The sequence below is a fragment of the Grammomys surdaster genome, unplaced genomic scaffold (genome assembly GCF_004785775.1).
Source record: "Grammomys surdaster isolate TR1022 unplaced genomic scaffold, NIH_TR_1.0 126066, whole genome shotgun sequence".
In the NCBI taxonomy this organism is placed as follows: domain Eukaryota; kingdom Metazoa; phylum Chordata; class Mammalia; order Rodentia; family Muridae; genus Grammomys; species Grammomys surdaster.
This window is the reverse complement of record NW_021620876.1, coordinates 5,408,157-5,425,765: the sequence shown is the minus strand read 5'-3', so window position 1 is coordinate 5,425,765 and position 17,609 is coordinate 5,408,157. Positions and strand designations below refer to the sequence as shown.

General features: G+C 39.4%; 1 protein-coding gene across 2 annotated transcripts in view; it reads left to right on the top strand.

The window, feature by feature from the left end:
• Window positions 1-1,805: 1,805 nt before the first annotated feature.
• Window positions 1,806-17,609, top strand: part of LOC114610949 (resistin-like alpha) — a 20,483-nt gene continuing 4,679 nt past the window's right edge. Inside the window, exon 1 of one of the 2 annotated variants that reach the window (XM_028755596.1) lies at window positions 1,806-1,825. The gene's annotated coding sequence lies outside the window, so the exon portion shown is untranslated. Of the gene's footprint in view, window positions 1,826-15,360; window positions 15,415-17,609 lie in introns of those variants that run through there. The other variant, XM_028755595.1, reaches the window with a different exon arrangement.

Genomic DNA, 17,609 nt, shown 5'->3' with positions numbered 1-17,609 from the left:
GGAGTTCTTGTTTCCCTCTGAAACATGAGCTAGGCATCCAATGCTTCTGTTTCTGTTGAAATTCTTGTCTTCTAAGCTTCCACCAGGACAGCTCAATTCTGTTCTGCTTACAGCATCACAGAGCTTTTCCTTCTTCAAATTCCAATCTCTCCCACAATCCTTTGACAAACTAGTTCCAAAGGCTTACAAACCACATGGTTGGTTTTGCATATCTACAAACCACTTCAGAACACAATGTTCCGTGTTAACCACCTTTCTCATAAGCACTTAAGGAAGGAAAGGTTTATTTTTGGTTCACAAATCACAGGTGTGGTCGGTTCATCATGGCAACTAATATGTGGCAACAAGAGTCTGAAGCAGTTGGTCTTTTTTTTAAAACTAGATACTTTATTTATATTTCAAATGTTATCCCCTTTCCCACCTCACCCCCCAAATCCCCTGTCCCATCCCCTCCCCTTGCTTCTATGAGAGTGCTCCTACTCACACACCCACTCCTGCCTCCCCACCCTGGCATTCCCCTACACAGAAGCAGCTGGTCTTATTGTACCATGCAGACAGGGAGCAGGAAGAAATGAATGCTGGTGTTCAGACAAATTTTTTCCTTTTATTCTGCCTGAGACCAAAGCCCACAGAATGGTACCATCCATATAGAGGTGTCTTTTTACCTCAAATAATCTAATGTAGAAACCTCCTCAGAAACATATCCAGATGTTTGTTTCTATGGTGGTTATTAATTCCACCAAGTTGAGAACGTTAATCATTGTACCAGACGTATATGCTAGAAAGGGTAAGTTTTATGACCTAGAACTTAAGAATGAGAAATAAGAGATAAGAAATTGCCAAAATAAGAAGAAAAGGCAAAGCCAACAAGGATAATGGGGTTGTCACAGTCCTTTCTTTTGCTCAGAGTCTGGCCTCAGAATGTACTACTTGCTACTTGTGACTATGAGAAGACACCATCAAAAGATACACTGGAAACAGTGGAATAAAATGCAAAAAGATCAACCAAATGATAACTTTGTTGGGCCTGCCAACATGCTCTGGAATCAGGTAGCATGTTTTTCCTTCCTTATTTCTATATGAAGATTAAATAAATTTTCTATTATGCTTACATAGATAAGATTATCCTGCAATTTAAAAAAAACAAAGAAAGAAATGTATCTGAACAGGTGTTAAGCAGGGCTGCCATTAAGAAGTCCATAAAGCAATTATCTCCAGGTGAAGGATCAAGCAAGAGGCAGGGGACTGATGGCCCAGGTGTTATCCTTGTCACTTGACAAAGAAGAAAGTGGAGAGAGCAAACAAGCAGGATCACTCCTCTTGGCAGTGATCCATAGCCAAGGCTTATCAAAGACACACTAAAGTTTATTGATGTCAAGACATAGAAAATACTTATATGTGTGTGCATATATATATAAAGAGTGTCCAGGTCTACAGTCTCAAAGTAGTAACACATCCTTCCAAGAAGACCTCAAAAACATTTCCTGAGCTTTCTGGTGAGTGAATTTGCTTTTTCAGGAACTCCCTTTCCTTCTCCAAAAGGCTAGAAGAACTGCAATAAGGAAGCTGATGTTCCTCCCCATTTACTCCCTTGACATTACACATTGTCCTCTCCCTTCCTTCATGGCCACCCCAGAGCTCAGAGACTCATGTTCTTTCCCTTTTTCTTCCAGCTCCAGGAGCCTGACTTTCTACAGCATGAAGCCTACACTGTGTTTCCTTTTCATCCTCAACTCCCTTCTCCAGCTGATGATCCCAGGGAATGCATAGTGTTCCTTTGACTCTTTGGTGGATCAAAAGATCAAGAAAGTTCTCAGTCATCAAGGTAAGAGATGGGGCAAGGAACATCTGAGCTTAATGCTACTTACGCCATCTTTTCCTAAAGCTTTTCTTCATCTCCATCCCATTCCAAGAGCCTCTAGTGTATCTTTGATAAACCTCTGATTAGTCCTCTGGACTCCTACTTTTCTGTTCACAGATTCATTATAGTATCCTACTCTTTTTTGAGCCCTTGATCAAAAGCTAAAGTTTTTGATGAGGAAGAAGAAGGAAGGTGGCAGGTGTAATGTATGAATACTTTATGGGTCAAGTATAAAACACAGCCTTTATTTTTTACAGCCAATTTATGAGCTAAGAATAACTATTACTTTTACTTCACAAATTAAGACATTAACTTTAGGGTCTGGAAAGATGATTAGGCAGGTAAAGGCACTAGATGCTCTTCCAGAGGACCTGTGTTGAAGCCTGGCATTCACTTGGTGGCTGATAAACATTTGTAGCTCCTGTCACAGAAGATCTGATGCTCTCTTCTGGCTACAACAGCGTAAGGCATGCATATGATGCACAGATATACATTTAGGCAAAATATCCATGCACACAAAACTTTTAAAAAAGAAATTAAACCAGTTAGTGCATAGCTTGATAATGAAAAATAGCAACTCTAAGATGCAAGAGGATTTTTGAAGGAGGTTGTGAGACAGAACATGGGCAGTACCCCTCTATTCTTTACTACTCAAGCACTCTCTCTTGACAGCGGTTAAGATTACCTGCACTAGTGTCAATGCTTCTGGCAGACGGGCCTCCTGTCCTGGTGGTGAGTAAATCCACACGGAGAATTTGTGAGCAAGACATCCTATGTTCTTACTCATCAATGTTCTAATAATGAATTATTTTCCTAGATCAAAATTTTTACTGCCATGGAGGTGAGCCATGGTTCCAGATCCCAGCTATCTCTTATTGTTTTCAGTTCCTTTAAGGATGCTACTGAGAGAACTTGAGTTTATGTCCTTTTCCTTTCTTTCTATTGTACTCTCCTTAGGTCACCCATTTACATCTTGTCTGCGTATGGATATATCACTCTTTCTTTCCAATCTATTCCCTTGTATTACAGGGCAGGGAGTCAAGGTGAATTTTCCATCAATTGAATGACATTGAAACATCAAGCCTTTTTTGTGTAATGAATTTTGTGTAATGAATTTAAGTGACTTTTCTTTTTAAAGGCAATTCCCAAAAGTGAGTTAGCATGAGATTCTTACAAAGAACAGTTAGAGTCTCATCATCTCTTACAGTTCAACAGCCTGACATCTGTCTCACATGACGTTGCAGGAATGGCTGTCACTGGATGTGCTTGTGGCTATGCTTGTGGATCTTGGGATATCCAGAATGGAATACTTGTTAGTGCTCAGTCATGGACTGGGCAACAGCCCGCTGCTGCAAAATCGCTTAAGAATGAAGAGGCTGAGAATCCAATTTTAAAATGATGATCATAATGAAACCATAATCTTGACCAGGAAACCTGACTCATTGTCTTCATAATGTATCCATAGTACTAAATAATTATTCTTGAATAAAGGCAGATCTGTATCTCTGTATTATATCTTTAATGCTATTTCCCCTAGCTTTGGGGTATCTATTGTTAGAAAATATTTTCAGTATCTCAGGGATTACACCTCAGTACAGTATGTAAAATGGGTGGTGAAGAAAGAAGAAGACAGGGAAAATGGACTGACCCCCTGGTTCTTCTACTTCCTCATGATCTACCAAAATTATTGAATGTATTGTTCTCATGAAATATAGTAAAACAAAACATCATGCTTTTATAGAGCTCACTAACAGGATCAGTGAATCCCAAGCCATGTACAGGAAGGCTTTGCAAGGTGCAGACAGAAAGAGAAATTTAAAACAATTTGTAACTCCTTACAATGTGTGAGTACTCTTTCCAACTTACTTGCCTGAGAAGGCTTTCGACAAGACAACCTCTCTGTCATTACCTTTATTTAGTTATTCATAGGTACCACAGCCCCCACTTACTGTAAAGTCTTGATACAATGAATCTCCCCATGTTTAAAAATTTACAGAATTCTAAACTAAGAAAAATTTTAAATGCTGCTACTAATGTTAAGCAAATGAATGACTCAGTGGCTTGGTAGCAAGTGTGTTATAAGTTAAGGAATGGCCAGTGTGGGGGCTTCATGGTTTTAAAGGAGGGTATAAATCACTTTTCGACTCTTAGACCATCAAAAATAACTTTTCAACAAACAAACAAACAAACAAACCTGCTATTTTTATTGGCAACAAAATAGGAATGCAGGTATATTGACTATTGCTACAATTAAAACTTCTCTCCCTATCTACTTACTTTGTTAGTAGATTTCTCAAAGCTAACATTCATGAATTAAAAACAGAAATGCAATTGGGGGGCAGTTATTTATCTATAGATATATAAGCTATTAAGAGGTGATGAAGACATTGCTCAGTATTTAGGAGCACATATTCTTTCAGAGGACCTTGGTGTGGTTCCCAATACTCACATGGTAGCTCACAACAATCTGTAGCTCCTGTTCTAAGGGATTTGATCCCTTCTTCTTTGGGCATCAAGTGAACATGTGGCATACTTGCAGATAAAAATACTCATGTACATGAAATAGAATAAATAGGTCTAATACAAGTTAGAACATGTTTCTAAATACATTGTTTGTGTTTACTAATTACACATCAAAGTGTTTAATAAAGGTTCTATTCACTTGTATACTGTTAATCACTGGAATCAAAGCTTGTAATGGCCATTGCTTTGTTAACCTGATAGAATCTGGAGTCATAGTGGAAGGGGAAACTATAATTAAGAAAATGCCCCCAGCAGACTAACTTTGTGGCAAGTAAGCCTGTGAGGCATTTTCTGGATTAATGATTGATGTGAGTGGGCCCAGATCACTATGAGTAGGGCCACCCCTGTGCAAGTGGTCCTCAAGGGTATAGAAAGGCAGGCTGAGCAAACCACGGGGAGCAAGTCAATGAGTACTCTCCCCCTTGGCCTTTGCATCAGTTCCTGCCTCCAGGTTCCTGATTTAACATCCCTAGATGATGGACTACAAGCTGAAGATAAAATAATGAAGTAAACCCTTCCCCCTAGTTGCTTTTTGTCATGGTGTTTTTTACCACAGCAATATATATATATATGTAATTTCATTCTTCATTTAATTAAAATCATTTGAGTTAGTATGATTGAGACATCAAAATACTATAGTTTGCTTTATGTTTTAAAACACCTCCTCTCTGTGCTGTGTCATCAGGGTCACTAGCCCTTGACCCAAGTCTTCCTTTATCTATATTTCTCCTTTTCAGATGTTCTAGCTAGTTCGGGGGCGGGGAATCTATGAGGAAATATGGCGTAACTGAAATCAAGATCTTGCCCTGAAGACTATCTTATTGCTCTTCAGCAATCATTGAGTTGCACTATAATTGGCAATAGAAATATAGGGAAGTAAAACTACAAAAGTATTCACTATTTAGAACACTCCATAGATACCAGTGTATATATGCACTGCTTCGGCTCCAGAGAAACCCGAAGAACGGTCTGTTCCTTACCTTGATCTTCATATACTCTCTTTAAAATATAGGTTATAGTTTTATTCAGACATTGTATTACCAATGGTTTGGGCAAAGATTACCACTGACCAGATCATTATGCTCGTACATAAAAGATAGTCTTACACCATACCAAGGGTTAGGTAGGGACTTATGATGTCATTTGGGAGGCAATGAGATCAAAGGAATAATGGGTAAAAGCCTCAACTGTGTTTTTTGTTTGCTGGAGTTCATGAGGCAGTGTATGAAACTTCAGGGGTTAAGGAGCTCATTCAAGAGTGAGGCACTTATCTCACAAGCATTAACATGAGTTCACATCTTCAGCAGCCATGTAGATAGCCAACTGGCATGGTGGCCCACTTGCAACCAGAGCTAAGGAGGCAGAGAACATGTACTCCAGGGGCTTGTGAATTAATTAGGCTAGCCAAATCGACAAGCTCTGGGTTCAAGTTGGAGATCGCTTAGGTATACAAGATATAGAGCAATGGAGAAACATCCCTGATTGTATTATCTGGCCTGTGCACACATGTGTAAGTGCTCATGCCAGCACATACACATACCACATGTATCTGTGCACAAAATAAAAAATTTAAAAGGATATATTAGGATTGGCTGGCTTGAATAACTTAACTGTGTTCTGGGAGAGAGGAGATTCCCATGTGTCTGGTACCTGGTCTTGTGGTGACTAAAAAAGATGAAGAATACCCAAGAGTTAGTGTACAATAGGTAATGGGCTACTGATAAAACCCATAGAAGCTGAGTTGCTTCTTATTTCAGCCTCCACTTGATCAGCAATGCCCCAATATCAAAGCATGATTAATTTATATACTTTTACAGTTTTACTTGAGTATATGTCTTGGCCTACTTGTATTACTTGAGAAAAGAGAAAGTCCAAGAAACACTTGTGAAGTATACAGACCAATGGGGCAGTCTCATTCAGATACCAATGTCCAATTACAGCATCCATTATGGGATTACTGAAGGCTTACCAGGGCCAGACTGTGGAAGGAGTTCTTGGGCAATCTAAACACCACAAGAAGGATTCAAGCAGAATACAGAAACAAAGGACAAGAAGAAAAAACTATGGAGACATGGAAGGGAGAGGAGCCTCATCCCAGGGACTAGCTAAAGGCTCTAGTAAGCTGAGAAGTTGAATTCCTACATGGGCCAGCAATTTCAGTGAGTAAAGGAGGTAAAGATATTTGTTGCCAGATGACCTGAGCTACATTTCCAGAACCCATATAGTGGAAGAAGAGAAACCACTTGCACTAACTGTCCTCTGACTTCCATACACGCACCATGGTACAGGTGAGCACCATTCATGTATACTTATACACATGCAAATAAATGTATTTTTAAAAAGAATCCAACAATTAACATTTTCATAAGGCCTTTCTCCACCTATAAGCTGACAGTTTTCTAGAAATTTTACCATAAATTCTGCTTACAGTACAACACTGTCTTAACCATTTATGTAGCCCCAGTAGCTCCTGAATTTACTTTATCAGCTTGCAATCTGATAATCTAAGGCATCTCCAGTGCCACCCTATATATAATGTTGCCCCACAAAAATAAAGGAAGAGTGAGGCATTGCCACCCTATATATAATGTTGCCCCACAAAAATAAAGGAAGAGTGAGGAGAAGATTTTGTAGCAATTGTATTAGTCAGGATTTTCTAGAGAAACAGAATCTCTCTCTCTCTCTCTCTCTCTCTCTCTCTCTCTCTCTCTCTCTCTCTCTCTGTGTGTGTGTGTGTGTGTGTGTGTGTGTGTGTGGTTTGAATAAGAATGACCCACAAAGGCTTCAAACATTTACATATTTAGTGCTCAGTCTGTTGGAAGACATATGTTGCTGGGTTTCAAAAGCCTATGCCAGGCACAGCATCTTTGTCTCTGTGTGTGTGTCTCTGTGTATCTCTATCTCTGTCTTTGTCTCTCTGTGTCTCTAGGTATTCTCTTATCTATCTATCTATCTATCTATCTATCTATCTATCTATCTATCTATCTATCATCTATGTGTGTCTATCTGTTTGTTTCTCCTTCTCCCTCTGCCACTCTGTCTGAGAATCAGATAAAACTCTCTGCTACTTTTACAGCACTATGCTTGCCATGTGTGCTGCCATGCTTCTCACCATGATGATAATGGACAAACCCTCTGAAACTGTAAGTCAGCCCCAAATTGATGCTTCTTTAATAGGATTTGCCTAGGTCATGATGTCTCTTCGCAGCAACAAAATAGTGACTAAAAAAACTGTGGTGTGTGTGTGTGTGTGTGTGTGTGTGTGTGTGTGTGTGTGTGAGAGAGAGAGAGAGAGAGAGAGAGAGAGAGAGAGAGAGAGAGAGAGAGAGAGAGAGAGAGAGACTAGAGTGGTTTACAGGCTGTGATTCAAGTAGTCTAACAATGGCTGTCTCCTAATGGAAAGTCTAAGGATCTGGTAGATGTTTAGTATTAAGCTGGACATCTCAACAGTCTCAAACTGGACAATAGAGTTCCAGAGAGAACCTAGAGAGCTGCCGGTCTTCAGTCTAGGTTGAAATCCTGAATAAATAAGAGTTCTAATGCTAGAGAAGAAATGGCTAGGCAATGGAATAGATGAAGTTGCCAGTGAGAGTGAGGTAAGAGCACCTTTTAGATTTCTTGAATAGCAAAGTCTATCCTCTTTGTACACTACAATAAGGATTCCTAGCCAGGGAGTTTTAATTTCTGGAGAATGTTTTGGTGGTTGTGCCTAGGAAGAACAGCATGGTAGTGATCTGCCAGTGAACATATGTTGTGAGCACTGGGAAATATCGTGCCATGCCTAGAGGCCTCACAACAAAGAAATGCCTCACATGAAATGTCAGTAGGGTCAAGGGCTCAGAAACTCATTACTATAATGTATGCTCCTATCATGAGATCAATGAGTCCATTTCTCAATTGTAAAGGATTTTGGTACAGATAGTAGAAAAAGTTTAAAAAAATCCTTTAAAAAATTCTCTATTTTTAATCTAACACACATCTGTTTCTACTCCCTGTTATGAGTATGGATTACAACCCAAGGAGAGCAGAAGAGTTGCAGAGAACTTGCCCCATATCTGACATTAGTGTGTCCTTGTGATGCTGGTAATTAGAAGCATATCCTTAAACTATTTCAACAGCCCAACAAAAACAAACCGATTAGAGCATAATTGGAAATACTTAGCGAAGCAGATTTCCACTTCTGTAGAAACTACAGAAGCTATCAGGGAGTAGAGTTACCAGCTTATCATATTTTATTGGCCTATATGCCAAGAATATTTGCTTACTCGGTACTCTCCATATGTCTGGGGCAGAACTTCAGTACATGCTGTGCGTTAGAGTAACGGAGGCCACTTACATTACAGTAAATCACTATCAGGCTCTTATTTTTAGCTGCTATCTATATTTTTTTTGAGTTGTTGAATGTGGCTTTAGCTAAATAAATCACTTACTCTGATGAAAAGACTTTCATTTTTTCTTCTGGAAAATTAAAAAGGAAATCTCCAAGCACCTAATCATTATGTAAAGACAGAGTTAGCTCTAGTCTTGTATAGAAGTTAGAAGTAGTAGGATCCAGGTAGAAACTCCCAGAAGGCTCTAAACAGACTAAAAAAGCAACAGGCAGATATTTCTACAGCTAACATTTACCTTAACACCCCAAACTACTTTCGTGAGGGATGTTATAACTGGACAGACTCTAAAACTCCTTTCCTGTCTTCAAATGCCCTGGTCAATTCTTTTTATCCTCAATTGCTAACATTAGGTTAATTTGGACAGTAGACATGATCAGAAATCTCTGAGACCAATTAAATACATATGTCAATATAAAGAATTCCACTCCAAGCCTTTCTGAACAGAATGATTTGTATAATTGGAGGAATAATAGAAAATTAAAATTTAAAAACATGGTCAAGGGGCCTAAAGAAAAGGTTCAGTGGTGAAGAGTACTGGATGCTCTTACAGAGGACCCTGGTCATGTCCCAACATTGACATGGCATCCTTCAGTAGACTGTCACTTCAGTTCAAGAAAACACAGCTGTCTCTTCTGGCTTCTGTGGACATCAAGAACATATACAGTGAGCTTATACACAAGGAGGCAAAACATTCAAATGCAGAAAAATAAACATCTTAAAAAATAAAAATCTAAACATTGTTTTGCAAATGACCTTCAGTGTTAATTATCTGTGCTCATAGTCCCTTCTTTACCTGCTCTCCCTTCCTCCTCCCAATTTAATTCTCCTTCTCCAGCTTTGCCGTTTTCCCTCTATAACACTATATTCTATTTCCTGTTCCGTGGAAGATCTTCCTGCCCTCCCTAATCCTGATCTCTTACTAGGTATATAATCTCTGGGTTTATTCAGATTATAGGGCACGTATTGAAACCTTAAAAGCTAACAGTCACAGAAAAGACAAAACGTGCAATACTTGTCTTCTTGGGTCTAGATCACCTCATTCTGGATGACTGTTCCTAGCTCTATTCATATACCTGAAATTTTTGTTATTTTGTTTTTATTAAGAACCAGATAATAGTGCATTGCATAAATCTACCACATTTTTATCATCCATTCATCAGCTGATAGACATCTAGGCTACTCCAAATTCCCTGCTGTTATGAATAGAGCAGCAATGAACATAGATGAGGAAATATCTCTGTAGTAAAATGTAGAGTGGGTATATGCCCAAGTGTGGCACAGTTGGATCTTGAGGTAGATCTATTCTCAGACTCTTAAGGAACCACCGCACTGATTTCCATAGTGACTGTACAAGTTGTCACTCCTACCACAGTGGGTAAGTTCCATCTTTCCCCACATCCTCACCTCATTCATTTTATTGAACTTGGCTACTGTGACTGGGGTAAGATGAACTTTTCAAGGTTTTAGTTTTGTTTTTCCTGATAGCTAAAGGTCATGAACATTTTTTAAAAGTGTTTCTCAATTATTTGTGTTTCATCTTTTGAGGATTTTCCATTTAGATCCAACCCCATTTTTAGATTAGATTATTTGTTTCCTGAAAGTTAAGTTCTTATTAAAATTTCCTTATGTATTCTAGATACTAGCCCTCCTATAGATGTATATAATTAGTAAAGATCTATTCCAAGCATGTGTCCTGATGCTTCATCTGAATGATATTATCTTTCCCCACAGAGAAGTTTTTAAGTTTCATGAGGTCCCATTTATTAATTTTGTTCTTAGTGCCTGAGCTGTCAGTGTCCTGTTCTAAAAGTCTTTCCTGTGTCAGCGAGTTTCAGCATATTCCTCACTTTCTTTCCTATCACATTCAGGGTACTTGGCATTATGTTGAGGTCCTTGGTCCACTTGAAGTTGAATATTGAGCAGGATACTAGCCAGCTAACTGCTTCTGTTAGTCATCTCTGAAGCTCAGCCCCAGTCTCAGTAGGAAGGCAAGGAGGGTGGATGGTGGAAACTGGGAGAGAATATCTAATTGAAGAGAAATTTCTAGAAATACCAAGGATGTTGGATGTGTTTGTAGCGATGGAGAAAGTAGAAACAGAAATGATAGGAGAGGGACTAGGGAGGCTGAAGAGGACTGAGAAATGAGGAAACTTACTTCGAAGGAAAAAATAAGTTTCCTCCCACTACAGGCTGAGCATTGGTTCTCAACAAAAAGAGCTAATGGAGAACTTAGACCCTCCCTAATAATGACAAATTCTGGGAAAAGGAAACTGGGGACTTCTACTGGCATGCAGCTGACAGGATTTCAAAACTGAAGCAGCTTTCACAAGGAATGGGCTCTGTCAATATTTAATGGAATGCTGCTATGAGCAATAAACCTATAAGAGGTGCAAGGTAAATAAGATAAGTATAGGTGGGTAGCCACTTCATACTTCCAGAGAAAAATACACGGAACACTGTTTGCTCTAATTAGAATCAGTTCCTTGAAAAAGAAGTGAGTTTGTGTATGGATCACGAAACTCAGAAAAATAACCATGAAAGGGGCAAAAGATAGCTTAAGAGACGGGCTTCAGCTGAATACTTAAGAGTGGAGGGCCCTGCTGGGCATAGGTGGAAGAAGAGATCCTTGACCTCATGAAGGCTGGAAGCCTCAGGGGGTGGGAATTTTGAGGGTGGGGAGGTGGGAGTGGGGGGTGTAGGTAGGGGTTACATCAACAGAGAAGAAGGAGGAGGGGTGAGGGGATAGGGGGTTCCTGGGTGGGTGGGGGATGGGGTAAGGGGACAACATATGAAATGTAAATAAAACATCCAATAAAAAAATTTAAAAAAAAAGAGACAGGAGGGGAATATAGATAAAAAGAGAATATTTGATTATAAGTGATGTGAAAGTAGAAGAGGAGATGGGGGAGGGTCAGAAGGAGGGAGGAAGGAGGCCTGAGGAAGGAAGTGTAGAATGTATGAACATGCCATAATAAAATCCTACTATTTTGTATGATAGTTTGAAAATCTATTAAAACAGAGTAAACCCAAATGTAGCAGTGTTAATAACCATATCAGATATTTAAATAATATATAACATGCATACATAATTTACAAAGACATTAAAAGGATTTACTTATACTGTTTTATGTAATTTTTTAATAAATGCAATTTTTTTTCAGAAGCAGTTTTTTTATTCTCTTACCTATTGCTTAAGTAACGTTATTTCTGAGATTTCAGTATGAATGCTCACTTCCATGGGGCAGCTTCAGATGGTTTCTGTGATTGCATGACATCTGGAGATCTGTGGTACCATCTGCAGCTGGCAAAATCACAACCCTAGTAGAGCAAGAGGCTCTGTCAGCTGCTGTTGACAATCTGAAGCTGCCCCATATCTGACACCTGGGATTAAAATAAAAACATTTTCCTATAATATTCCTGTGTTTTTTCAAAGAAAGGAAAACTCCAACATTGTTGCTATAAAAGTAGATCTTAGGCCAGTTTTGCAGGTGTCATTATAAGGCGAGTCAGACACAGACATCAGCCAAAGGGAAGACAATGGGAAATAGAAGGAAGCCAGATTTAGCTAAGGAGAAAGGTCTGACAATGGCAGCCATCCTGCCACATCTTGATCTCAGTCTTTTACATTCAGAATGGTGAGATTCTATTGCTTGCTTTTGTGTATTATGTTGTGGCAGCCCAAGGAATCAAATGTACCAGTGCACAATAAAGGTGTCATGCATCAAAAGAGAAGCCATTCTGACCCCAAACCAAGAATAGATAGAATATAGAATGCAATAAACCTGAGAACCCATGCTGATCAAAACCATGAAGCAGACTGAGGTTGGTAAAGACTGTCATCATTATTTTCTGTTTACTTCTATGTTTGCTGTCTCTCCATTATGGCAATGAGAAATCTCAGCATACAAGAAAGGCTTCATGAGGACTAAGAATTGTACTTTGTTTTTTTTTCCCCTTTATATGTGCAGACACTAGTAGGTTTACCATATTCCAGTGGATGGCCCATACAGATAAGGGCACTCCAAGTTCAACCCCATGAGATACAAAACAAAAACAAAAGCAAAAAGATAAAACAATAACATGAAGTTGGGTGGGGCCACTTGGGGAGGGATTTGGGAAGTCTGAGGGAGAAATGAGTATGGGTCGTTTTGTGTTTCTTTATATATAGGTATGAAAGTCTCAAGAATAAAGAAAAAATAATATTAAGAAAAAGAGTCACCCAGGCTGAAGGAAAGAGGTACAGCTGCCTGAGAGAAGCAGAATGGGAGACAACTGTGAGGAAGGACTGGTTCTAAGGAGGGGGCTCCAGTCCATGAGGTGCAATGCTTACTAAAAGCAGAACAAGCCCAGCATCAGATACACTCAAACAGCAATCAGCTCCTGGTTATTTCAAACAGTCAAAAGAGGGACTGACTTTTCAAATTCTGACTCAAGCAACACATAAGCCCTCTCCCTTTTACACTAGATAAATGCAAATCATTATCGCATTACTGACATAGTTTCTGGAAAGAAAAATATGTTTGACTACAAAAGTAGTACTTATTTCTGAGTTTAGGTGTGCTTCATTAACTGCTTCAGATTTAGAAACATACTAAAAGAGTATCTTGAGACTCTCTTTCAAACAAACTTACCACTTTGATAAATCAAAACCCATGTTTCTTTATACTTAAAATAAGCTAATTTGGCCTCAAAAGCCCATTAACCAATTCCTGACTTATAGATATTGATATGGAAGAGGATAATAATAATAGAACAATATAATTTTTCATCAAGACACTATATTAACATTTACTAAATGCTGGGAGAAGGTATGACTATAATTTTACACACATAGCTTAGCTCTCATAATTGCTCTTTTTTGGTTCATCCCCAAGATGAAATTGAAAGATAAGTAGTTTCTTTCTCCATAGCTAGGACAGGAGAAAACTGTGTCATCTTTTGAAGTGCACTCAGAAGTCACAATAGAGACTGAAGGGTAAGACCGGGAATTTGAGATTGTTTGTTAAAGCCAAAATAAAAACTTTTCAAAAGTAATGACTGAAAAGCCCCAAGAATGTCAGAGAATCGAAAGTTAGGAAAATACCTTCCTTTTTCATATAAAGGGAAATGTTGTGAATTTGTTTCTTTGGTAGTGAGAAGGTTTCTAAGGAGACAAAAGAATGTACAAATGTCAGACGAATAAAAACCTGGGAGAAATGATATAAGAAACAATGAGATAAATCTATTTCACTACCACAAAGTTTCTGTGAGACCCTCAGCTACAGCAACTTACTGGAGACCCTACAGTCACTATAGGAGAGCTATAGCTCCTATAGCTCCTGAATAGCTAAAATGTAAGTATTTAAAGGCAAGGTGTCCTTGAGAATATAATAGATACAGAAAAATGTGGTACATTTACACGATAGAATATTACTCAGCTATTAAAAAAAATGATTTCATGAAATTCTTAGGCAAATGGATGGAACTAGAAAATATCAAAATATCATCCTGAGTGAGGTAACCCAATCACAAAAGAACACACATGATATGCACTCACTGATAAGTGGATGTTAGCCCAAAAGCTCAGAGTACCCATGATACAATTCACAGACCACATGAAGCTCAAGAAGAAAGAAGACCAAAGTGTGGATGTTTCAGTCCTTCTTAGAAGGGAGAACAAAATACTCACAGGAAAAAATATGGAGACAGTGTGGAGCAGAGACTGAAGAAAAGGCCATCCAGAGACTGCCCCTCCTGGGGATCTATCCCATATATACAGTCACCAAACCCTGACTCTATTGTGGATGCCAAGAAGTGCTGGCTGAAAGGAGCCTAATACAGCTGTTTCCTGAGAGGCTCTGCCAGAGGCTGACAAATACAGAGGCAGATACTCACAGCCAACTATTGAACTGGGCACAGGGTCCCAAATGGAGGAGTTAGAGAAAGAACTGAAGGAGCTGAAGGGGTTTGCAGCCCCATAGGAAGAAGAGCAATATCAACCAACCAGACACCCCAGAGCTCTCAGGGTCTAAACCACCAATCAAAGAAAACACATGGAGGGACCCATGGCTCCAGCCACATATGTAGCAGAGGATGGCCTTGTCAGACATCAATGAGGGGAGAGGCCTTTGATCCTATCAAGGCTTGATGCCCCAGTGTAGGAGAATGCCAGGGCGGGGAGGCAGGAGTGGGTGAGTAGATCAGGGAGAACCCTCATAGAAGCAGGGGGAGGGGCATGGGATAGTGGGTTTCCAGAGGGGAAATCAGGAAATCTAAATAAATTTTCCTTTATTTACATTTGAAATGTAAATAAAAAAAATATCCAATAAAAGAGAAAAAAAAGAAAAAAAACCTAACTAAAGTTGTTTGGTACATCAAGAGTCCAGGTTCTGCTATAAACACTCCACAGACTGACTGTTGCAGGGATACTGAACAGGGGATATGGGGCTACTTTGTGGGCCAGCTGTGACACAGGGACCTGTCAATGACTTCATGGCTGGTGGCTCACCATCACTCATTTGTTTCCCCTTGCTTGTTCCTGCACTGCAGACCAGTCCCGTATCACTATGGTATACCTCACTGCCTTCTCCCTTACTCTTTTCAACAGTGGTCCCTACTGAAATCCTTACATTTGCCAGCTGCAGCTCAGAGGATCCACAGGTATTTTACTAATGATTTCCAAATGTGTAAGGATGTTTGCTCATTAAACACACGCTAACAGTATTACTGAATCCATTAGCAATTTTCCCATGTGTCCTCCCAGCTCAGGTGTCTTTGCTTCCTGTTAACGACCTTGCTCCACACATCCAGCACCTTTCATCAGGATTATTGATCAGGCCTAAGATCTCCCAAAATGTTCTCTTGTTCCTGTCTCATGAATGTTCCACATAGTGGTTAGACAATATGTTCTGAATATGTATCTCTAACTTAACAACATTCGGAATCTAAAAATGAGTGGATATGGTGGATTAGATAGGACAAAGTTTTCCCATCTCCATTGGACCTTAGGAATTGAAATCTTAGGCAGGTCCCAGAATGCTCTGAGCACTCTATAAGTTTTTCCGTTTCTGTTTGTTTGTTATGATTCTGTGACTTGGCATCTGAAAATCTCGGTAATTTTAATAATACACTGGCCAGTTGTGCTGTATCTGGGCTACGCTCCTATTAATCCAGCATAGTTACCCCATTTGGAAGTTCTCACTAGAAGAGCCACTTCCTGCTCTGTGTCTTTGTGCCAGGCTGCTCTCCGAAGCTTCAAGTCTCACCACTGTATCATTCCCAGTAAGGACTCTCTTCTACTTTTCATTCTAGCTTTTACCTAATGGTAAATCTGTAGGTTTTTTCTTTAAGTTTTATTGTCATGTTTCATGTTTTCATTTTCCATTGTACTATAATCTCCATGGAGCAGAGGCTTTCATAATCTCATGTCTGGTCCCCTGACAATAACCAAATATTTGCCTTGGTAAGGAATATAAGCAAAGTGTTAGTGAACATAAAAACAAAATAGCTTGAAGTTTGCAAGATACTAAAAGAATTTTGTAAAGCAAAATTTGGATCACCTGTTTTCATTTTCCCAAGTTGTGATATTGAGTCCAAGGATGAGTGTTCAAATAGTACTTCTCCTTGAAGAGCAGAGGTTTGGAGGCAGGACCTAAGATAACAATCACAGCAGGAACTGTAGCTGAATCTCAAGTGTTAAGGGTCCTGCCTATTTTTCAGTCAGTTTTGATAATGAATCATCTAGAAGAATACAGGGAAAGGGGATGAGTGTTTCGCTTTCTGGTAAAATGGAGATGAATGACTGGGTAATAGTTCAGTCAGTTAAGTACTTGCCGGGTAATCATGAGGACATGAATTTGATATCCCAAACCACAGGAACAACCAGGTATGGTGGTGTGTGCTTGTAGTCTCAGAGTTGGAGAAGAAGAGATAGCCAGATCCCTGGGGCTTGCTGGCAAGCTATCCTAACCAAATAGCAAGCTTCAGGCCAAATGGGAAAGCTCAAAAACCACGTGGACAGATTCAGAGCATAACACCTGAGAATGACCTGGGGTCCACACATACTCACATACATGTTAGATACCACCACCAAGATACATGATAACAGAGATGAAGTGTCAGAATGCAAATACGGAATGAAGACTTTCCTCCACAGTAAGTTAAACTCTGAGGAAAGTGCTCCAGATAGAACAGCTTTCTTTGCCTTGGATAAGTGCTCATGAAGTGCTTTAGGAGGAACTGTGCTCTTCCTTTGACACGTGATGATTAAATACAATTTAATGTTCTTAACTACTATGCATGCTTAGCACTGAAGCCAAAGTTTGCAAATTCTGAGTTGTTAGATTTTCTTACTCAGTTCCTAGCATTGTTTTTGCTCTAATTTTGTCTCCTGGCATCTTGGGTCCTGCCTTTTGGTCCAAATGGCACTCTTGGAACTTAACCTGAATTAAAACAAACAAACAAACAAACAATTTCAAAAGCTGGCATGATAGGCATCCTCTTGATTTTTTTTTTATTTCTTGAATGACAGATTTCCCATTTCTCCAGTCTTAACACCAGACTTCCAGGCCACACACTTTATAAAGAGGTCAGAGTCCATGCTGAGAAATAAGGCCAACTTTACAGATGATCTTGATTCTTGCCAGATGTGTAAATACAACCTATCATTTTACTGTGAAAAGAGCAAGGAGGATAAGTACAGAGAGACTAACAAACATTGGAACTGTCATGAAGAGACAACTAAGTCTTGTATCACACTTAATGTCAACATGGAAGGCTAAGGTCGCATCATAGATGTGGCAGTTGGCATCAGCCACCTTGAAGAAGAACCAGTGCTTTCAACAGTTCCTTAATTC